General features: G+C 37.8%; 1 pseudogene; it reads right to left on the bottom strand.

The window, feature by feature from the left end:
- Positions 1 to 11,237: 11,237 nt before the first annotated feature.
- Positions 11,238 to 12,182, bottom strand: LOC144241538 (putative olfactory receptor 2W6 pseudogene; annotated as a pseudogene).
- Between the last annotated feature and the right edge of the window lie 11,961 nt (positions 12,183 to 24,143).

Below are 24,143 nucleotides of genomic sequence, written 5' to 3'. Positions count from 1 at the left end.
CAAGATTTCATTCTTTTTGATGGCTGAGTAATAGCCCATTGTATATACACCGCATATTCTTTATCCATTCATCAGTCGATGGACATTTTGGCTCTTTCCACAATTGGACTCTTGTTTATAGTGCTGCTATAAACATTGGGGTGTCTGTGCCCCCTTCAAATCAGTATTTTTGTATCCTTTGTGTAGATACTTAGTAGTGCAATTGCTGGATCTTCCAGTCCTGAGTATACTATGTTCCTTTGGAAACCTGTATTCTAAAGCTTATAACACCTGTGCTTCTAATTACCCAACACTGGAAACAACCCAAATATCCTTCGATCAGTGAATGGATAAGCAAATGGATGCCACCCCATTTGTAATGCAATTCTATTCAGCAAAAACATAGAATGTACTACTGACACAACAATGTGCATGAATGTCAAAGACATTGTGCTTATTAAAAGAAGCCAATCTTAGAGCCAACTATGGTAACTTAATTTATTTGTAGAGTTCTCAGAACTCAAAAAGACAAAAATATTGTGATGGAAACAGGTGAGTGGTTGCCAAAGTTTAGGTTTGCAGGAGACTGAGTCAATGAAGGCATAAAAACAAGGGAGCTTTGGGGTGGTGATAAAACTATTTTATATTCTGATTTTGACAGTAGTTACATAAACCCATATATGTGTATAAAATTCATAGAACCATTTGCCAAAAAAATTTACAGTTTGACTTTAAGACAAATTTAAAAAATAAAATTTAAAACAATCTGAAGAATATACTTTTTTATATATTAGATACTCTTTTACTCTTATTTGAAAAACTATCAAGTAAAAATGGTTATCACATTTTGTTCATTCTTCTGTCTGACATACTGTATTTCCAAGACCATTAGGGTATGAAAAACAGAAATAATGGCTTAGAAAATTCAAGAAAACATATTTTAGAGAAACCTTTGTTAACCTAAATTATCTTAATCCTCCTATTCCCTTTGCCTGAGTGGACTGGCAAAATAGTGTTTTGATGGTTATATATAATTATCATCTCCAGTGACAAAAGAAGGGAGTGAAATGATAATTCAACCTCTGAGTAATTAAAAAAACGTTTAATTTTTTAAATGTTTTATTAATTTCTGAGAGACAGCGAGAGAGAGCATGAGCAGGGGAGGGTCAGAGAGAGAGGGAGACACAGAATCTGAAACAGGCTCCAGGCTCTGAGCGGGCTATCAGCGCAGAGCCCAACGCAGGGCTCAACTCCATGAACCGTGAGATCATGACCTATGCCAAAGTCGGACACTTATCCAACTGAGCCACCTAGGTGCCCCTAAAAAAATAACTTTACACAGGACACTTTACTGACTTAAGTCACTCATTAGCTGTTGAAACTTTGTCCCATTAGGTGTTTGGTCTACTTATGTGTTTGTCACTTAGAGGCAGAATTAAGTCAGACAGATGAGGCAGGACCCAAGGAATCAAGCTGTCTCCACTTGGTACAGTGGAGTAAGATTTCAAACAGGTTGACTTGTGACACAGATCTCTCCCTGGAGTTATCATCATATCTGCCCATGCCATAACACTCATTCTGTTCTGATGGAGATCACAAGGAGCCTCTGCTAGCTGTCACCTCAGGGGCTCAACTCAGACATAATGGCACCAAACTTCTTAATGGCTGAACTCCACAGCTGGAGGTCTATTAGCAAAACTTAATGAGCTCTTCTGTGCCAGGGGGTCCTGTCTCAAAGGGCAGGATAAATCTGAGGTAGTTATTTTTATGGGACTTTCCCCCTTGGTCTTAAAATAATGATCTCTGAGATCCTTTCTTCTGGTTTGGGAGAAAACTATGCTAACTGCCAATTTGTGTGATAAAAATTTGCTTCTCAGCTACCAGCTCCAATATGTTGCTTTTACATCCAGAAAAGCAAACCAAACCCCAGGGATTCAGTCTAAGGTATTCCCTGTTCTCCTTTCTCATTTCCATTCAGATCTCCAGTCCTCAGAATTCTATTCTTCTAACATCTTCAAAATCAAACTTCTCTGCTCCATCTTCACTCTCATTTCTTCCATTAAATTCTCATAATTATTCACTTGGATTATTGAAATGCTTTTTCTCCTTTTATTTACTATGTCTCGGTTTAAATCAAAGCAAATGCAGGTCCCTGGGTGATTCAGTCAGTTGAGCATTTGATTCTTGATTTTGGCTCAGGTCATGATCCTAGGGTCTTGGGATCCAGTCCCATGTCAGGCTCCACACTGAGCATGGAGCCAGTTTGAGATTCTCTCTGTCTGTCTCCATTTGCCCCTCCCCAACACTCTCTCTGTAATAAATAAATAAATAAATAATAAATTTCAAAGTAAATAAATAAATTGCAGCAAATGATATACTTAAAATTCACCCTATTGATGTCAGTTTCTTTCCTAAATATATTAATTTTCTTTCCATTGTAGGAAAAATAAAATCCAAGTTCTCCACTGAACATTAGTTGAGAGTAGTTAAAGACCTGTTCTTGCCCACACCTCTATATTTACCAACCACCATTCCCCTTTGGAATCCTGTATTCAAATACTTCAAACTACTGAGCTCAGGACACTTTCCATCCTCCTCTTGACCTGTACTCCTCTTAGTCTGTACTTTTTGTTCTTGTAGCACTTTCTTTTCATTCTTTTACATTCCGCTTTATTCATCTTTCAAATGCAAAACAGCCATCATCTCCTGCAGGAAACCAAACTTCAACAATCAAGTGAAGTGCTCACCCAATTCATCCTGCAATGCATAATCAATATCAGATTGAACTGTCCTTTTCTTTGTGTTTCATATTTGTATCCCCATTGTCCTAGGATCACCTGTGATGTGCTAGATACTAAGTAAATACTTGCTGGTTGAATAAAAACAAAAACTGAAAAGGCTGAATGACTAAAAAAATGAATAACTACTAGTCATTATTAATATCCCCAATTACTTTCTCAAAGCCAGAGTTTTGGCACATCAGATATAGCATCACATAAATATTTACAATGAATAATAATTTCAAATTATAAAAAAAGCAAGTTATAATAAAGCTTGTTTATGTTTTATTTACCATTCTTTCCTCTTATCAGAAAATCAACATAGTTTACAAAAGATTTATTATACATTTATCACTGTGGCAAACATCCTTTTGGGAGAAATAATAGAAAAATACATTGCTCCTTCCTGCAAAGACACTATAATTTATTTAAATTCCTATTTTAAATGGCATGCAAGTTTATCTCTGCAGATCTACTAAGAGCCTGCCCCATATGCAAATTCTACTGGAATCTGATGTTTTTCTTCTTCTAAAGGTATCATAAGGTCAAATCCATCAGCCTTGCGTTCAATGATTACAGTGTATTTGGGATTCTATTTTCTTCACCCTCCCAAAGCAAATTCACATCAAGAGGACAGAGGGCTACACTTAGAGATGTAAAATATTATATTTTCTTGTGAGAGGATCCCACAATTGAAGGGAAAATAGTGCCTTCAGTGAAAATATGGTTCAAGCTAGTAGGCCTTGATTAAATATCTTTGATTTGAGAAGAAAGAACCAGAAGTCAGTGTTGAAAAGCTTATTGTAAACCTTCCAGGAATTTTCAAATTTGTGAAAGTACAAGCTGCAGGAAAGGCTTAGTATTGGTAATGGAATCCCAAATTTGATTGCATACCTGCATTAGAAACAGCAACAAACCTTTGTTATTAAAAATTAAATATTAGAGATGAATTTCCAGAGATTCTTATGTATAAGTCTGAAGGACAAGATTAATATGGAATTTGCATCATCTGGAGGAGTTGTGAAGGCAACAAACCTATATCAGGCCTGGTAAAATAGACTGCCAAATACAAAGGCAAAGGCAAAAACAATAAGGACAGAACTACTGCCCCACTGCCCCTAATCCACAAACATCCTCTCCTTCCCTCTCACACTCTGCCCCTGGCCTGCATGCCCAGGAGAGCACAATGCAGCCTTAACCAGCCTCAAGGACATCAAGTGAGTTGGTGATAAGTTTCCTTAATTGAGTGACTTCAGAATAGATAAATTAAGATAGTTGTTTGGTTATTTTAAGCTGAAAAGTTAAGAAATGGAATGTTGTATGAATGGACATGCTTTGCCTCACTAACCTACTTCTATCCTTGTCACATCTCATGTTTTTGGTTTTCAGTCACTGAAGTCTGACTCAGCGTCACTTGGCCATGTCCGTACCAATCCAGGAAACAGGAATTCGACCCCAGATAAGGCCTCTTACAATAAACTCTTTTAGACATTATGTATGTATATATGTATGTATGTATTTATTTATTACTTTCTTATCAAAAGAATATTAATAGTGTTTACTTCTCAGTATTATTGTAAATATTAGCTCTGATAAAATAGGAAAATTGGTTACCATAGTACCATAGACAATATTCAGTAAATTCTACTTGTTATTATCTTCTAAACATTAAACTACTAAAGAATATAAATAAGATGAGGTTAAAAGAATCATCATGGAAGGACAGCCAGCTTCCAAAGAAATAGTTTCCTGCCTTGACTGATAGGATTTGAAAATCCAAAGAGAAGATTACTGTATCAAAAGAGGTAAAGGAGAATCATAGTGGCAAGAGTTTATCTTACTATTCAAGCTCCAAGTCAAGAAGGTTTGTTGAATCTTTTTTGTTTTTATTAAAAGCAGATCAGACAGAGAAAGATGTGGAAGGCCACAAGTCTAAACGTCTAAACCAAACTGACTCCATGACAGGCTTTAAGTTTCCCCTCTAAACTAGAAGGCCTGACTTTCGGCTTCTCCAAAACTACCAGGTAGTTACACATTGCCCAAGGCAGGAGTAACAACCCTTGCAACACCCAATCCAGAAAGGCCAGCGACCACCCTCTACATTGTTAAGGGAGAGGCCTGGAGATAGATACTATAGATAGGACCCTGTTACCTAATGTTAAAGTTAACCTGTTAGTCGCCGAACAAGACCCTAGGCTCGCTCTGTGATTGGCTGAATTTAAAGGTACTCTAAATGTTGTAATTGGATCCCGCCAAAAGTAACGAATACTCTAGACAATGTGTATGTCAAACCCGCTGTCAATGATGTTGAATAATTATGATTGGATCACTGTTCCCATGTCACAACTTCTGTAACTCCCCCGTCTCAAACCCCATAAAAACCCTACTCTGCCCTTGTTCGGCGCTCTCAGCACAGATCCATACGCTGGTGAAGTCTGGGAGTCCGAGCTTAAGCCCGTAATAAAGCCCTTTGCTTTTGCATACGTGACTCGGACTCCTTGGTGGTCTTGGGATTTGGGGGAGATCGAGATCTGGGCAAAACAGATGAATATACAATTTCACTTATATGTGGAATCTAAAAAACAAAAGAAATGAACACACAAAACAGAAACAGACTCATAAGCACAGAGAACAAAATGGTAGTTGCCAGAGGAGAGAGGGCTGGGAGGATAGGCAAAAGAGATGAAGGGGGTTAAGAGGTACAGACTTCCAGTTATAAAATAAATAAGTCATGGGGGTAAAAAGTACAGCATAAGAAACATAGTCAATAATATTGTAATAACATTGCATGGTGACAGACGGTAGCTATACTTATGGTGAGCACTGCACAAAGTATAGAATTGTCAAATTACTATTCTGTATGCATGAAACTAACGTAACATTGTATGTCAAGTGTACTGCAATATAAAAGAGAAAAATAAACAAAGTCAAGTATAAAAGCAAGTAAGCTAACTCGTATAAAAGCAAGTAGGTGTTACTATAAAAATTTGTGTGATCACACAGGAATTCAAGGCAGGGATCAAAGGACAGCCAGAACTTTTCATGAGAAAAGGAGCTTGAAGAGAGACACATTATCTTTCTGTCTCCTCCCTTTGCCTGCTCCACTGACCAACTTCCTTTCCTTACTCCATTGGCTTAATTACCCATGTACTTTGATCTCTAACCAGCCTTTTTCTCCATAATGATGTGCCTGCTTCTGATCTTATCCGCTATTTTATTTTATTTTTTTTTTTTAATGTTTTTTATTTATTTCTAGGAGAGAGAGAGAGAGAGAGACAGCGTGAACAGGGGAGGGTCAGAGAGAGAGGGAGTCACAGACTGAAACAGGCTCCAGGCTCTGAGCTGGCAGTCAGCACAGAGCCCGACGCGGGGCTCGAACCCACGAACCGCGAGATCATGACCTGAGCGAAAGTCGGACGCTCAACCGACTAAGCCACCCGGGCGCCCCTCTTATCCGCTATTTTAATTCCTCATGTAATCTGTTCTAAATTTATGACAAAATAAGATTAATTAATTAATTAATGGGAAAATAATCAGATTAGTTTAAGTTCAGCTCATTTTTCAACCCACATCACACCTCTAAGAGGCTGGTGTCACCATACTAAGCTTGAGCCATATTCTTTGTTTGTAGCTTTGAAAAAAGCACAGACATATCCCAGGGTCAAGAGTATGGACGTTGGAGCCAAATGCTCTGGGATCAGATCCTGGTTCCAGCACTTGTGAGCTGTGTGAGTGACCATGTTATGTCACAGAACTTCTCTGTGCCTTCATCTCTTCCTTCACAGGGTAGTTTAAAGGATCCAAATGAGTAATAATAAGTGAAAGTATGAGTGCCTGACACACATAAGCAAGTGTTAGACATTGTGTTTTTTGGCAGATATTGATACCATTAAGCATTCATTTTATTTTATTTTTATTTTTTAATATAATTTATTATCAAATTGACTTCCATACAACACCCAATGCTCATCTCAACAAGTGCCTCCCTCAATACCCATCACCCACTTTCCCTTCGCCCCCACACCCATCAACTCTAAGTTTGTTCTCTGTATCCAAGAGTCTCTTATGATTTGCCTCCCTGTCTCTCTGTTTGTAACTTTTTCCCTCTTCTCCTCCCCCATGGTCTTCTGTTAAGTTTCTCAAGATCCACTCCCCCATGGTCTTCTGTTAAGTTTCTCAAGATCCACATATGAGTGAAAACATATTGTTCTGTCTTTCTCTAACTGACTTGTTTCACTTAGCATAATACCTTCCAGTTCCATCCACGTTGCTACAAATGGTAAGAGTTCATTCTTTCTCATTGCCAAGTAGTATTCCGTTGTATAGATAAACCACATCTTATTTATCCATTCATCAGTTGATGAACATTTGGACTCTTTCCACAATTTGGCTATTGTTGAAAGTGCTGCTATAAATATTGGGGTACCTGTGCCCCTAATTAAGCATTCATTTTAAATTGAATTCCCATTATTTGCTTTATACCTTGACCCAACCACTTTCTAATCATTTTGCTTTCTCATGTACCCAAACAGCAGGGATAAAATCTACTGTTCAGAGGCTAGAAGGAATGGCATAAATAAAAGAAAGTTTTCTGTCATCATTATGTAGCACATTGCCCTTCTGGTGTAATATACAAGGCTCTAATGAAGTTGGTTCAAGCAAGTCTGCATCTCTGAGCTTACTCAGGTAGGGGCCACTATGTCCAAAGAGTAATTCTGAAAGGTGGGTTCTCCGCTTCTAAATTGCAACACATCCCCATGCAAATCCAAACGTGGTGTATACGCTGGCCCCAGGTGAATATTCTTCCAGTGAAATTTTATCTTGTGTCTTTTTTTTTTACATAAAATCTTTGTTTTCATAATGTAAGGTCATTTACTCCACCTGCAACACCATAAACAAGCTCTCTCAGATTGAAATGTTAATTTCCACATGAAGCTACTTCTTTTCCATTTTTCTTTTCCAAATATTTTTACAGATCACCAGAATTCCACAACTTTTAACTGTTCTAACTCAGCTCTATGGCCAAATCTTTGTCACTATTCCATCTCCTCTCTTCCTCACTTTACTCTNGGAGCATCTATGAGTCAGTTTCCTAAGCCCCTAAATCACAGGCCAGTTCATGGTTGGGTTGATTCCTGACTCCATCTCCTAAAACTCCGTTTCACCATTAACTGTATATAAGGGCAAGCTTTGGTTGGTTGAAGCAAAATTTGCCCACTGCTGCAGTGTTAATGCTACAACAATTGTCATGGGTCTTAGTGGCAATGTATTCGAGGATCTTTGACTGGATGAGCATTCCTCAACCAATATAATTCCTTTGATTTCCTTAACATTTCCAAAATATATGAATGTTTAGTAAATGCTTGTTTAATTGACCCCTTGGAAATTAATCACAGAAATAGTATGTCTACAGAAAGTTTTATATAAAGAAATGAAACCATCTGGGAAATGATGTCCACAGTGGTGGCCAGTGCCTTACTCCAGGTCAACAGGAAATAAACTTATTACGGGCGTGTGGATGCTTTGCTAGGGGTTTTCATGTCAGAGAGTCTCAACAAAGAGAATAAGGATAAGGAAAAGGACTGGCATTTGGGGAAATAGACAAAATTCCTCCAATCTTTTATTTCCATTATGATGCCAGCTGGTTGATTTCTTCAGCTTGAAATGGAAACTTTTAAAATGGTTATTTTGGGGGCACCTGGGTGGCTCAGTTGGTTAAGTGTCCAATTTCAGCTCAGGTCATGATCTCACGGTCTATGAGTTGGAGCCCCACATCGGGCTCTGTTCTGACAGCTCAGAGCCTGGAGCCTGCTTGAGATTCTGTGTCTCCCTCTGCCCCTCCCTCATTCATGCTCTGTCTCTCAAAAATGAATAAAATGTTTAAAAATTTTAATGTTTATTTTCAATCAAAAGAAAGACACATTTGGCTACCAAACAGTAGAAAGTTTAACTGCATAGAGTCTACAATCATAAGAGATGTTCATGAAATGGACAATTCAATGAGAAGTGGGGAATATTCGATAGAAACTGAGCTCTATCTTGCGTACTCACTTGCCTTGTAACTTTAAGCAACTCTCTTAGCCTTCCTGTGTTTTGTCACATCATTTGCAATTGGAATTAAAATATCTGCCTTCCATATGTCTTGGGTTCATCTTTATAATACAGAAAGGTGATAGAAACAAATGAATTAAATGTTATTCTTAATATAACCAAAACATCTCACTGAGTGACTTTGAAACAGTTTTTCCATTTCTATATGGATATTTTATCATAGATGTCTAGACTCAGTCATAGTCTGTGGAGCCACTCTCCTCCCAGCTTGGGCTTGTATTATCTACTAATAATGAACCAACATACTTACCCTGAGTCTCCATCTACCCACACGCACACGCACATGTACATGCACACACACACCCCACATTTTTACTAGGATGCTAAAGCATGTAGCAAAGTCCTCTGAGAATTTATAAGGGAACTTATTTACCTAATATAAAAGAAGTAAGTGAAGGGTATTTCTTATACCTAGGAGAAAGCATTTTTTACCTTGTAGGTATTCGGTGGGAAAATACTAAAGGCAATTTTTATTAAAACCTAGATCAAAATAACAAAATTAACTCCATTCCAAAAAGAATAGACTGGTAATTGCTGTGGTGCATGGAAACAAAAGAAACGTTATTGAGGAGTCACATGCCTCATATTTGACATTTCTTACTTCATTTAATCTCTGCTACAACCTTGTAAAGTGAGAGGATTCACACATATAGTACAGATTTTAAAAAGGCTAGACTCCAAGAAATAACTGGTAACAGGAAAAATCAATTCCAAACCCAGATATGGGTGATACCTCCCAGGCTTTGTTTGCAGCATCATTCATGTCCAGTGAAGGTGATCATATATTCAGCACACTCTAGGAGAATTCCTGGTTGATGTAAGGAGTTGGGTTTAAATTATTTCTAAAACCATATTTACAAATCAGGCTGTCATTAGTGATACTTAGAGAATGTTTAAAAACAGAGGTGCCTACAGCCCATGCCTGGAATTTGTGATACAATAAATCTAGAAGAATACTTAGAAATCTGTGTCTTAAGAGTTATGATGCAAAACCAAGTTTTCAAAATATTGCTCTTAGTAAATTGCAATACAATAATTTGGCCATCAAGCATTTGGGGAAGGATGGTAATTAATCTGAATATAAGACAGCTCTATTTAATAAGAAATATGTGTCGCTGATTAGAGCAACGTACCAAAGGGACAAAAGTCATTCATCCTATTCTAATGTGTTTCATTAGCTATACTCTTTTACAAAGACTCAGACTCCTAACCTGAGACAACTATCTTGTAAATGCTGTGGCTATGAGAGAGGAACAAAGAAGAGGTACAAATGACTCCAAACAAACCCCCCGTTTTCAAAAGGCAAATCAGAAAACTCTTCACATAGAGATTATAATGCTAAGTGAAATAAGTCAGTTAGAAAGACAAATACTGTATGATTTCACTCATATGTGGAATTCAAGAAACAAAACAAATAAGCAGAAGGGGAGAGAGAGAGAGAGAGAGAAACCAAGAAACAAATGCTTAACTATAGAGAATAACATGATTATTTCCAGAGTGGAATGTGTGAGAGGGGATGGGTTAAATAGGTGATGGGGATCAAGGAGAGCACTTGTGATGAGCACCCAGTGTTGTATTTAAGTATTAAATCACTACATTGTTGGGGTGCCTGTGTGGCTCAGTCAGTTAAGCGTCTGACTTCGGCTCAGGTCATGATCTCACGGTTCGTGGGTTCGAGCCCCGCGTTGGGCTCTGTGCTGACAGCTCAGAGCCTGGAGCCTGCTTCAGATTCTGTGTCTCCCTCTCTCTCTGACCCTCCCCTGTTCGTGATGTCTCTCTCTCTCAGAAATAAATAAAACATTAAAAAAATTTTAAAATAAATAAGTCACTATATTGTACACCTGAAACTAACTTCAGTTATATTATATATTAACTAACTAGACTACAATAAAAACTTGAAAAGCCAAAAAAATTAAAACAGGAAACTCCTCACTTAAGAAGAAACAACCAACATCTAGGACAGAGTACTCTGATTTAATCGATGTTGTATTGCTCATTTCTGAGAAGGTACCACAGTTGAAAATAAGAGAGCTTCAGGAGAAGACCACTGGTATTATCTCATTTTTATTTGACATCTAGTGACATAATATGTAGACTGTGTGCTTTGAATTAGTGCTACAGGTCCCCTGCAGTTGTGGATGAAGCTCAAAGATGCATAGAAGGCAAGTAGAGATTTCCTAAAGTAGACACCTTTAAATAGAAGGAAACCATTTATCATCCAGAGATCTGGGAATGTAGTCACACTCAAATCATCATGCCCACCCGCATTCACTCTACTCTTTGAATATTAGTTCTCTACATTGTCACATACACATCTAAGAGAGCAACTCCAGAACGTCATCTATATTGCCTCACTATTCCTCTTCCTTAGACTTCCCCGGACTCCTTCTCTCCCCTCAGGAGCTTTCTCATTGCCCCCTTTACATCCTTGTTCCTCAGAGTATAGATAAGGGGGTTGACACTAGGAGTGACAATGGTGTAGAAAAGGGTGAGGAATTTGCCTTGGTCTTGGGAGTAGCTATTGGCTGGCTGCAGGTACATATAGATGATGGTTCCATAGAAAAGAGAGACCACCGTCAGGTGAGAAGAGCAGGTGTTGAAAGCTTTCTTGCGCCCTGCTGCTGACTTGATCCTCAGCACAGTGGCAGCAATCATGCCATAGGAGATGAGGATCAGGGAGAGGGGCACCAGGAGAAGGGCAACACCCAGGACAAAGGCAAATGCTTCCACCAACATGGTGTCTTCACAGGACATGGCGATAAGAGCAGGCATCTCACACAGAAAGTGGTCCACTTTGTGGCGCCCACATCGGGAGAGTTGCATTGTCTGGGGACACATGACAAAGGAGTTTAGAAGGCCACAGAACCAGGACACAGCCACCAGCTGCAGGCAGAGACGTGGGTGCATGACCACAGTGTAATGCAGGGGCCGGCAGACGGCCACATAGCGGTCATAGGACATGACAGCCAGAAGAACACACTCTGTTGAGCCCAACACCATGTAGATATAGAGCTGGGCCACACAGCCATGGTAAGTGATGGTCTTCTCTGGACCCCAAAGGTTCCACAGCAGCTGGGGAACAATGCTCGTTGTAAAGCAGAGGTCCAAGAAAGAAAGGTTCCCAAGAAAGAAATACATGGGAGTGTGGAGCCTGGGATCCATGACTGACAAGAATATGATGGCAGTGTTGCCCACAAGGGTCAGGATGTAGAAGACCAAGACAAAAGCAAAGAGAATTACCTCCAGTTGAGGTCTATCAGAAAAGCCCACCAAGATGAATGCTTGTTGGTGGCTGTCATTGTTTCTTCCCATAATCTTCACCAGCTGTATGGAAACACACAAGAAAATATTGGATAAGATAGCAAATGGAGACTGTACCCAGCACTTTCCAACTTCCATGTGTGGATTCATGAAGTTAGGAGACTCATTTGCCCTTTCACATTTTATATCACATACTTACTAATACCTATTGTATCCAAAGCAGTATGTCTGATTCTCCTGGAGAGTAGAGAATGGATTAATTCAGAAGTTGCTCTCCTTGGTGAATAATGTTTGTAAATAATGAGAAAGAAGAGAGAAAACAGAAGTTCTCTAAAAGGTTTGTTAAAAAGCTGAGTGCTTTGCAAATCATTCCCAATTGATCAGCGAAGCCCCTATAGAAGAGTTTATATTACAGGACACTGTTGCACCTGAGAGGTTTTGTTTTGCTTTGTTTTTTGGTTGTTTTCCAAATAACAAGTAAGAATTTTACACCATGCACATTGAGCAAATTATGCTTCAAGAAGAGAAAGTAGTACATGTACAGACACATAGACTCAATCTCAGAGATGATGTTCAGGAAATTCACAAATATATATTCACATGTCAGGCAATTCCTTAATAACATGTAATTGTATTGAGGTTAAACACAGTAACATTTGACATTCACGATAAGAAAGAGCTGAGATTATAGAATGGATTCTGCCTCTGTTCAAGGCACATCTACAAATTTATATCCTGATATCCAGTTTCTCTATATAAACATAGGCTTTTCCTAGTACAAGCTGGAAAGAAGACTACAATCCTCTCAAATTCACACCCAGATCTTACATGTGAGTGGACTGGTGGCATCAGCAACACATCCTGAACATTTTTAGCTTTTCATGGTTTTCACAGTTCATGCCAAGGGCTTTGATGGAGCTCAGCTTTATAGCACTAGAGTTCATCCAGGCTTATGTGGTAATGCAAATGATAATAGCCATTAAGAAATCACTTCATGCAACATGCAAGGAAGCAGGGGGAACATTTTGAACTATGTGTATCTCTTTGTGGCTGTGGTCAGTACCTGTCTAGCCTAACAGTGAAGCAGTTATGAACTCTCTCCAGCTGAGGCTGCAGGCAGGAGTTCTGTGAGTTCCAGGCTTAGGTCCCTCTTGTAAAGGACCATGAAGAGACAAAAGAGGGCAGAGAATGATTAGAAGCAGCCAACTGAGAACCAAAGACTCTGTGACCTCAGTAGGTCAACTAAGTACTCAAAGAGAGACATTTCCACACACACTTTACCGCTGCTGGTTGAGAAGAACAACTTGTCATAAACCTGTCACAAGCCTTCATCCAAGTTTAAGAGTTCCATAAAGGGATCCCAGAGAGGTCAGGAAAAATTTAACACAAATTGCTGAACAACATGTATCACTTAGGGCTTGACTCCTCAGCGAAAATTGGGAAGTTACCACATTTCTTTCTTTACAACCTAACTATTCTAAGTGACATTTCTCAATGTGCTATTCCTTCATTCCAAGGTAATCTGATGCTCATTGTTATGTGCAATATGCACAGGCTCACTTCACAAGCATTTCAGGTATATTTTACCATAGTTGTTTTTTTTTTTTTTGTCATGTGTTTTAGCTCATATCCTTAATCTGAACCACAAAATTGCAAGGAATGGAGCTGCTGGAAATAGAAATTGAAAAGGAATAGAGTTTCTCAAATACTTGTAGTAGTTTAGTTAGCACATAATGTTACAAACGTGTACTAATTTTGAAAACTTTGGCCTAAAGGTCTGAAATTGGATTGATGCATTGGGCTTGATTCTCTGACTGGATTTGCACCAACCCACAAAGGAGAACCTGATGAATGATATTCTGTGCCTACTGAGTGGGACTTAAGAATGCCAAGCCATAGAACTATTTTTTGTCTATTTTAGGAAGACAGCACATCCTGAAAGCCACCACTCTTTCCACATTTACAATAGATTAGATGTTCACAGAGCTTTTCCACCTACACTTACAGGTTATTTTCACAGCAGCCTTGCTACATAGACAGACCCAGCAGTAGGATCTTAGTGTTAGAGATGAACAACCTCAATGACAGAAGGATCTAAAGTAGATAATAATTGCATGACAGCTTTATATCAGAGCAAGTCCACAATGTCAGCTCACCCATTAGCTCAAACTTCTATTCACTCTTCTTCCTTCCCCTGCTCCTATGTATTTAAACTTGTTTAAAGTTGGCCATTTCCTACTGCTTCTCCCACTAATCTGCACATTAAAGCTTAACAATGAAATCCATCCCTATGGAGAAAAGCTTGTGATCATTCTCAACATTGTCTGGGAAGTCTTGCAATGCTTGATTTGTCTCTGTGCCAAATGGAAATAAACACAGAGGTTCTCTGTTCAAAGTGGCTGTCATTTCATTGGAGAACTCAGGATGATTTGATGGTGTGCATTAAGGTCAGGAAATGCCTTTGGGTTGGCTCAGCTAGGAATGCAGAAGCAAGTAGAACATAATCTCTCCTAATCTACCTGTCATAGATTCACTCTTTTTAGAATTGGGTGCATTTGTCCTTTTCTGAACAGAATGCAAGCTGGAGGTAATGTCCAAATTGGCATTGAGAAAACTCTTACTCAGGTGCCCTAACAGATATAAATCTTAATAGAGCAATCACACATTAAAATTATATATTCACATACAAGGGACCAAAGATACAGAAATAAAACTCAGTGCTATCCACTTCCTATCCATTTCCTCACTCTTGTTTCTCCCAGAAAGTGAAAGACCTATATTCTGTGAGCCCTTCTTACTTCAATTCCAGAGATCAATCAGGAGTATTCTCAGGGAGAAGGCAACTAATTCTGGTCCCTTTTAATTTCTGGATCTTCCAGAAGAAATTCCAACAGAAAGTCTGATGGGGAATTGAGCACCAAAATACAGTCTGCCCCATCAAAGTGTTAATGAACGTTTAAGCACAACTTCAAAGTTGACTGTGGGCTAACAGTCTCAGGACCAGTCTGAGGCAGCATCCCCTCTGCAGCTAAAGGGGTGGAGTGGCATAGTGCCACATTTGAAATCAGCATATTTTATCTCATACACATATATACAGGTTCCCTAGGGTTATGGAGATGACAGATGAGCCCCTACGGATAAAGGGAAGCACACTTATTCCCAAGAGCATTAAAGAATTTACATAAATGTAATTTTATTGGTGCATACCAAGGGCATGAAAAGACACATTTAATATCCTGTCACCTTGGGAATTTGAAAGTCTGGGGACCTGGGGACATATACCAGTTTGTTTACAGAGCTAGGACCTTAGGGACTGGTGTTCTCATCCAAAGGTTGGCACAATCCCCCAGGTCGAAAGGCAGAACTCATGAGGAGGTGACACAAAAAGTTCCCAAACAGGAGACTCAGGTCTTCTTGAGGCAATAAGTGATTTCTGGGTCTCATATTAAAGTAAAAGAAGAGGGGCGTCTGGGTGGCTCAGTCGGTTAAGCGTCCGACTTCGGCTCAGGTCATGATCTCACGGTTCGTGGGTTCGAGCCCGTGTCGGGCTCTGTGCTGACAGTCAGCTCAGAGCCTGGAGCCTGTTTCAGACTCTGAATCTCCCTCTCTCTCTGACCCTCCCCTGCTCTGTCTCTCTCTGTCTCTCAGAAATAAATAAAACATTTAAAAATTTTTTAAAGTAAAAATAGAGCAATTTCTTCATTTGGCCCTGGACTCACAAAGTTAAAACCTTGAAATTGTAGAGAAAAAAGCAACCTGAGATAATTGATTTGCACCCTCTAGCATGGGAAAGAATGGAGTAAGGGAAAACATATAGGAGACTTCTTGGATCTGTCCTTGCCATATTGAGACATAAAGAGAAACATCACATTTTCCCTCTACTATACCCAGAATATAATACACCTTCAAGATGGATGGCACCACATTGTGAGGCTGCTATCCAGCTAGTCCAGGCCAGGTTAAGTGAGCGTACAATGTCTATGCCCCTTCCCAGCCCACTTCACCATATAGACATCTTTCCAGGGCCAGGCCTCCTGCAGACCTCCCAAACAGAAATGCATGGTAGGAATGTCAGCCTTCCTTGCAACTGACAAAAACAATGTGATTGCAACATTTTATTTAATTCTTTAAATTGTCAGTGTCACTGCCTATTACATTAGGACAGGGATCTCTGAGAAGTAACAAAAAATGGAATAGACCTGATTTTATTGGGTACTATATATAGCTGCTCACACTGTAGTGATTAAAACATACAATCTTGCNGCTGAGTGAAATAAGTCAGGCAGAGAGGGACAAATATCATATGTTTGCACGTATAGGAGGATTGGGAGGAACTTAATGGAGGACCATGGGGGAGAAGAAGGAGGGAAATGGTGGGAGAAAGGGAGAGAGGCAAACCATGAGAGACTCTTGAATGCTGAGAACAAACTAAGGATTGATGGGTGTTGGGGGGAGGGGGGAGATGGGCATGGAGGAGGCATTTGTGGGGATGAGCACTGGGTGTTAAATGGAAACGAAACTGACAATAAACTATTTGTAAAAAAAAATTTAAATTTAAATTTAAAAAGTTAAAAAAAATAAAAACATTTGCTCCTATTAAAAACAAAACAAAACAAAAAACATACAATCTTTCATACGACTTACAAAAAGATGAACTTCTAATACTACACATAAAGGAATTAACTTCCAGGTATGTTGTGACTTACTCAAGGTCACATCCCTAGTGGATAGTGGCTGCCCAAACTACAATCAGCTCTCTCAGACCTTTTTAACTCACTGTATTTGATCAAATAACATGCAACTAGTACTCACTGAGATGGAAGATCATTAGTAATTAGATTCAACCATGGCTTTTCCGGCTGCAAGTTACAAATTTCAGCCCTATTTTCAAAGAATAAAACTGTGTTTGCTGCATAGGATCCTGTCTCTTCATGGACGTTGGAAATGGGTAGTCTTATCTAAAACTGTGATAATTTTTGCATTCAACCTAGTATAGCAACTTTTTCCTTCTACAATATCGGAGTTTGAAGTTTCTTCTTTGATTTTGCATTTCCCTTTATTAGAGGGGGAAGGTCCATCACATTACAGTCTGTGACAGAAAAGGGATGTAAACCAATGTTCATATACCTAATTATCTGACACCTAAACTATCTTTTCTTATTTCAGGTATTATACAAATGTTTTAAACATACAATTAAACACACTGAAAATGGTAATAAATCTGTATTCTTTACTTAGATAACAAATATTACTAAAATTCTTCATTGTGCTAAAATTCCTGTTGGATTTGTGAATTTGTGTGTACTAAGCATAGCTATATCTTTTAAATATTTTTCCTAGAATTCTTGGCATGTATTATTTCTTTGTATCTATTTATAAACAGATTGAGATTCACATAAAATAGCTTAACTTCCTATGTTTGCACGTTTAGGGGTCTAAGGACACAAGTCTAAACGTCTAAACCAAACTGACTCCATGACAGGCTTTAAGTTTCCCCTCTAAACTAGAAGGCCTAAGTTCCAGCTTCCCCGAAACTATCAGGCAGTTACACATTGTCCAAAGCAGGAGAAACTACCCTTACAATACCCAATCAGGAAAGGCCAGCGACCACCCTCCACATTACTGAGGGAGAGGCCTATAGATAGAAACTATAGATAGGACCCTGTTACCTAATGTTAAAGTAAACCCGTTCATTAGTCGCTGAACAAGACCCTAGGCTCGCTCTGTAATTGGTTGGATTTAAAGGTACTCTAAATGTTGTAATTGGATCCCGCCAAAATTAACGAATACTCTAGACAATGTGTATGGTCAAACCCGCTGTCAATGATGTTGAATAATTATGATTGGATCACTGTTCCCATGTCACAACTTCTGTAACTCCCCCGTCTCAAACCCCATAAAAACCCTACTCTGCCTTTGCTCGGGGCTCTCAGCACGGATCCACTGTGTTAGTGAGGTCTGGGAGCCCGAACTTAAGCCCAAATAAATGCCCTTTGCTTTTGCATACGTGACTCGGACTCCTTGGTGGTCTTGGGATTTTGGGGAGATCGCGATCTGGGCATAACAGGAGGATTAGGAGGAACTTAACAGACGACCATGAGGGAGAAGAAGGGGGGAAATGCTGGAGGAAAGGGAGAGACGCTNCACTGGGTGTTATATGGAAACCAACTTGACAATAAACTATTTCTAAAAAAAAAAGAAATAAATTGTGTTATATCCATAAAAAATAAATAAATAAATGTTAAAAAGTTAAAAATAAAAAAAAAATAAATAAAAGCACTCAGTGAGAAAAGCAACATCGGCACTTAGACTGACAACCAATGAACTGAGGTCTCAACAGCAACAATGTAACTTGTGGAATAATATCACGACACTGAAAGAAAATATGCAAATAAAGATCTATCTTTCAAAAATGAAAAAAAAATAGCTTAACTTCAGGCACCAAAAATTTTGGTATAGCATTATAATTGTTAATGAATCTTCTGAATTCCTGTGAAGTCTGCATCTTGGTGTTTGGATACATGTATTTGCAACTGTTTCTACTTGTTCCAGTTTGGTTATATATGTGAGATGCTGGTGAGTAAGTACTTAGGGTTTCCATTATAAAATGTAAATTTCTTAAAACCACAATCCTATACATATTTAGAAATTACAGAAACTTTTGAAATTATTTCGTCCTTGAACAGTACTAGCAATAATGAGACGAAGAATAAGTTAGTCAGAGAGTTGACTGATACCTGGCCCTTAGGTTTGGCCCTGACTCTCTTTGTGGGAAGACACAAAACATGGCGAAGGACTCGTCATCTCCAGGGCAGCACTTCCCAGAGTATAATACTAGACCCAGTATCATCAGCATCACCTGGGAATTTTGTTAGAATTCCAAATTATTTTTTACCTATTACATGTGTCTTCACTTTTTCCAGCTTTATTGAGATAAAACTGACATGTAACATTGTACAAGTTTAAGATGTACAACATAATGATTTGCCATATGCATGTACTGTTAAATGATAACCACAATGGGATTGACTAGTACCTCTATCATGACTTATAATTAACTTTTTGTGCATTTGTGTGTTAAGAACATTTAAGTCCTACTTCCTTAGGCATCTTTAAAGTATAATATAGTTTTGTTAACTATACTCAACATGCTCTGTATTAGAATCCCCCCAGAACTTCCACATCTTTTAACTGGAAGTTTGTAACTTTTGGTCAATATCTCTCCTTGTCTCCCCACTCCCACCCCCAGCTGCTGCTCTTTCTAACCCTGTTTCTATGGGTATGGATTTTTTTTTTTGGTCATTCCTTTTTAGAATCCACATATAAGTGAGATCTTCCATTGTATTTCTCTGCCTGATTTATTTCAAGTAGCATAATGTTCTCAAAGTCCATCCATGTTGTCACAATGTCAGGATTTCCTTCTTTCTAATGGCTGAATAATATCCCACTGTGTAATGGATATATGTATATATTGTATTCCAATTTATGCCATTCACCCACTGATGGACCCAGGTTGTTTCCATGTCTTGACTATTGTGAGTAATGCTAAAATAAACATGAGCCTGCAGGTATGTCTTTGAGATAGTAATTTCATTTCCTTCAGATATATCCACAAATGTGGGATGAATGGATCATATGATAGTTCTATTAAAAAAAAACTGTACACTGTTTTGTATAGTAACTGAATCAACTTACATTCCCACCTAGTGTACATAAAGATTCTTTTTTCTCCACATTCTCACGAACACTTGTTATCTCTTGTCTCTATGATTAGAGTCATTCTGACAGGGGTGAGGTTAGATCTCATTGTGGTTTTGATTTGCAGTTCCTTGATGATTAATGATGTTGAGCACCTTTTAATAAACCTGTTGGCCGTTTGAATGTTTTCTTGAAGAATATGTCTATGTAGATCGTATCCCATATTTTATATAAGATAGTTTGGGGTGTGTGTGTGTGTGTGTGTGTGTGTGTGTGTTTTCATTTTGGGTTTTTTTTTTGGGGGGGTGGTTATTTTCGCTATTCAGTTGTATTAATTCCTTATATATTTTGGATATTAACCTCTTGTCAGATATATGATTTGCAAATATTTTCCCCATTCTGTAGATTTCCCTTTCATTTTGTTGATCTTTTCTTTTGCTATGAAGAAGTTTTTTAGTTTGGTGTAGTCCCACTTGTTGATTTTGCCTTTGTTACTTATGCTTTCAGTGACATATCCAAAAACATTATTGTCAAGACCAATATCAAGGAGCTTTTTCTGTTTTCTCATAGAAGTTTTACAGTGTCAAGTCTTACATTTTATATTTTTAATCCATTTCAAGTTAATTTTTCTAAATGGTATAAGTTAGGGATCCAATTTTATTCTTTTGCAAATAATTATCCAATTTTCCCAACACCATTTATTGAAAAAACAGTTTTTTGCCCCCACTGAATATCCTCTACTTCCTTGTTAACTATTAGTTGATTGTATATGCAAACATTTATTTCTGGGCTCTTGATTCTCTTCCATTGGTTTGCATGTCTATTTTTATATAACAGTGCCATACCATTTTGATTTCTATAGCTTTGTAATATAGTTTAAAATCAGAAAACATATTGCCTCCAGCCTTGTTCTTCTTCCTTAAGATTGCTTTAGTTATTCATGGTCTTTTGTGCCCCCATATAAATTTTAGAATTGTTTATTCTATGTGAAATATCACTGGAATTTTAATAGGGATTGCATGAAATCTGTAGATGGTTTTGGGTAGTATGAAAATTTGAACAATACTAATTCTTCCAGTCCATGAACCATGAAAGATACCATGGGGTACATTTCCATTGTATCTCCTTGAGTTTTTTTAAATAAAAGTCTTAGGGTTTCAATATACAGATCTTTCAGCTTCTTGGTTACATTTATTCTTCAGCATTTTATTGTTGTTAATGCTATTTTATTTATTTTAAGAACTTTATTGTTAGTATATAGAACTGCAACTGATTTCTGTATATCGATTTTGCATCCTACAACTTCACTGATAAAATTCCNCACTGTTGGTGGGAATGTAAACTGGTACAGCCCCTCTGGAAAACAGTGTGGAGGTTCCTCAGGAAACTAACGATAAAATTCCAAATTCTTGAGCTGTATTCCAAAGTTGCTAAATGAGAGACTCTGGGTGGGGCCCAACCATCTGTTTTAATAGACCCTCCAGGTGATGTCTATGCATGCCAAGTTTGAAAAACACTGCTGTATGACTACATCTCTTTATATTTAAAGTTCCCTTTAAACAAACTTGTAATGTTCGAGTAAAAATCTAAAGATACTAAACAGAGATTTAAATTGGATCAATTAAACAGTTTGTATTGGGAGATTTTATTATCCATGTGAAATTTCTGTGTGGTTTAAAGTAGAGTGTTTTTTAATCAACAATAAGTTCAAAGTTTCCTAAAGATATTTCAGGGGAATTTTAATGATATCAGTTAATATAGTGAGCTATAAATGCTTCTACTTACTTCTTCTTCTCCTTTTCCTCCTTCTCCTCCTCTTCCTCCTCCTCCTCCTCCTCCTCCTCCTCATTCTTCTTCTTCTTCTTCTTCTTCTTGTTCTTCTTCTTGTTCTTCTTCTTGTTCTTCTTCTTCTTCTTCTCCTTCTTCTTCTTCTTCTCCTTCTTCTTCTTCTCCTCCTCCTTCTCCTCCTCCTTCTCCTTCTTCTTCTCCTTTTTTTGACATGTACCTGCATATAGGAAGACTTTTAAGCGACTAACAAAGAGAATAATCTACATTACCTCATGCCTATACCTGGAAAACCTGGTTAGTTGAGAAGGAAGGTAATCAGGAAAAGGTCATAGGAGCCACCTTGCTCAGGATGGAATATCTTTGAGAGGAGAATATTGTGAAATAGCTAAAGTAGCCAATATTTTTTGGTTGTTTTGTTGTAAAAGCTTTAGAATAGGACCAACTGGGGCTTCAATTCCAACTTTGCTTCTTAATACCTTTATAATTTTGATAAATTGTCTAACCTCCTTAAGGTTCCATATTTTATCAGTAAAATGTAATAATGAATAACGTTTAATTCAAATGATTTTCATAATGATATAATGACAAAACAATTACATATAAAATGTTTCTCACAATGCTTATGCATAGTGAAAACTCCATTGACAGTAGTTATAAATCACTGCTGAATCAGTTGGTTCTCTTATCTTCAGGACCAAAAAGTTGATAAAAGTAGACCAAGCTATGTATTTTCTTGCAAAATTCTCAGTGGGGAGAACTTGAGTTCAAATCTGAACTCGAGATGGTGCCTAGAAATAAGAATGGAATATTATTTTCTTTGATGACTTATCAGTAGATCATTAACATTGATTTTGTGGAGTTATTGGCTATCATACTCTTTTTCATATTTTTTGCCTCTGTAACACCATTCTGACTCAATCCACCCCTCAAATATGCTTTCCATTTCTCCTTCTCTTTTTCATTTGCTCTTCATAAGTTTTCTTGGGAGAGTGGGTAAAGAAACGGAGGTAGCATGTATTTGAAAGCCTATGTTTATCTTTTGTATTGGAATGTATCACATACAAATATGCTTACATCGAAAAGTGGGCACACCCATGAATCCACCAAAAGGAAAAGNGAAAGGAAAGGAAAGGAAAGGAAAGGAAAGGAAAGGAAAGGAAAGGAAAGGAAAGGAAAGGAGAAAAGAATTTCCAGCACCCCAAAGCCCCCTCATGAACCTTCTCAGTCACTATTCTATTTCACTTCTTCAAAGGTAAATTGTGTTGGTCTCCCACACTATAGACTAGTTTTTCTTTCTTTTGAATTTTATGTAAGTGTAATCATACAGTAAGTATATTTTTATTTTTATATTATTTTGCTCATTTTGCTTTTTTTCATTTTCATTGTATATTGTATCTATTTTATGAATACATAACACTTCACTTGTTCCCTTCCCTGTGGATAATTGTCAGATTGCTTCCTATTTGGGACAGTTACTAATAAAACTGTGAGCATTATTGTACATCTCTTTTGTTACACATGTGCACTTGTACCTGATAAATATATAACTGAAAGTAAAATTATGATCTTAGAAAATGCATATGTTCAATATAGTAAAAAAGATGTCCAATAGTTTTTCAAAATATCACAACAGTTATATTCCCACCAATAATGAGTGGAGTTCCTGTACTCCACTTCCTCAGTGTATAATTCATCAAGGTTTACTTTTTATTTTTATTTTTTAAAATTTTTAATGTTTTATTTATTTCTGAGAGAGAGAGAGAGAGATTGAGAGAGACAACGTGAGCAGGGGAGGGTCAGAGAGAGAAGGAGATACAGAATCTGAAACAGGCTCCAGGCTCTGAGCTGGCAGTCAGCACAGAGCCCGACATGGGGCTCGAACCCACGAACCGCGAGATCATGACCTGAGCTGAAGTCGGACACTTAACCAACTTAGCCACCCAGGCGCTCCAAGGGTTACATTTTAGACCTTGGACTTGTTAGTGGTACCTCAGTGTGGTTTGATGTACATTTCACTGAGTACTAATATGAGTATAACACCTTCTTTTATGCTCACTATTTGTATACCTCTTTTAACAAGTGTCTCTAAGTATTTTGGCCATTCTTCTATTGTTACTTTTTGGTTTCCTTATCTATTTTTAGAAAATTTTAATGTGTTCTGGATATTAGCCATTCGCCAGTTCTATGTAATACAAATGTTTTTATTCATTTTAAGGCATGCCTCTTCACCCTTTCAATGTTGTTTTCTGATGTAGTATTTAAACTAAAAATTACAAACAACAAAACAGTTTTGAAAAAATAAAAAAGGAAGAATCAGTCTACTTGATGTCAAGATTTATTAAGGGTTTAGTAAACAAATCTAGAAATTATTGAAGAAGGGGCAAACACAGAGATCGATGGAACTCAATAGACAACCCAGAAATAACCTGACACAAAACACGTGTAACTGATTTTTCATAAAGATACAAAAGCAATTCAGTGGAGGAAAAGTAGCCGAATTTCAACAATTGTTGCTGAAACAACTGA

This window comes from Crocuta crocuta, unplaced genomic scaffold (genome assembly GCF_008692635.1).
Source record: "Crocuta crocuta isolate KB4526 unplaced genomic scaffold, BGI_CrCroc_1.0 scaffold441, whole genome shotgun sequence".
NCBI lineage: Eukaryota > Metazoa > Chordata > Mammalia > Carnivora > Hyaenidae > Crocuta > Crocuta crocuta.
Note: the sequence above shows the minus strand (reverse complement) of the source record. Positions and strands in the feature narration are given on the sequence as shown.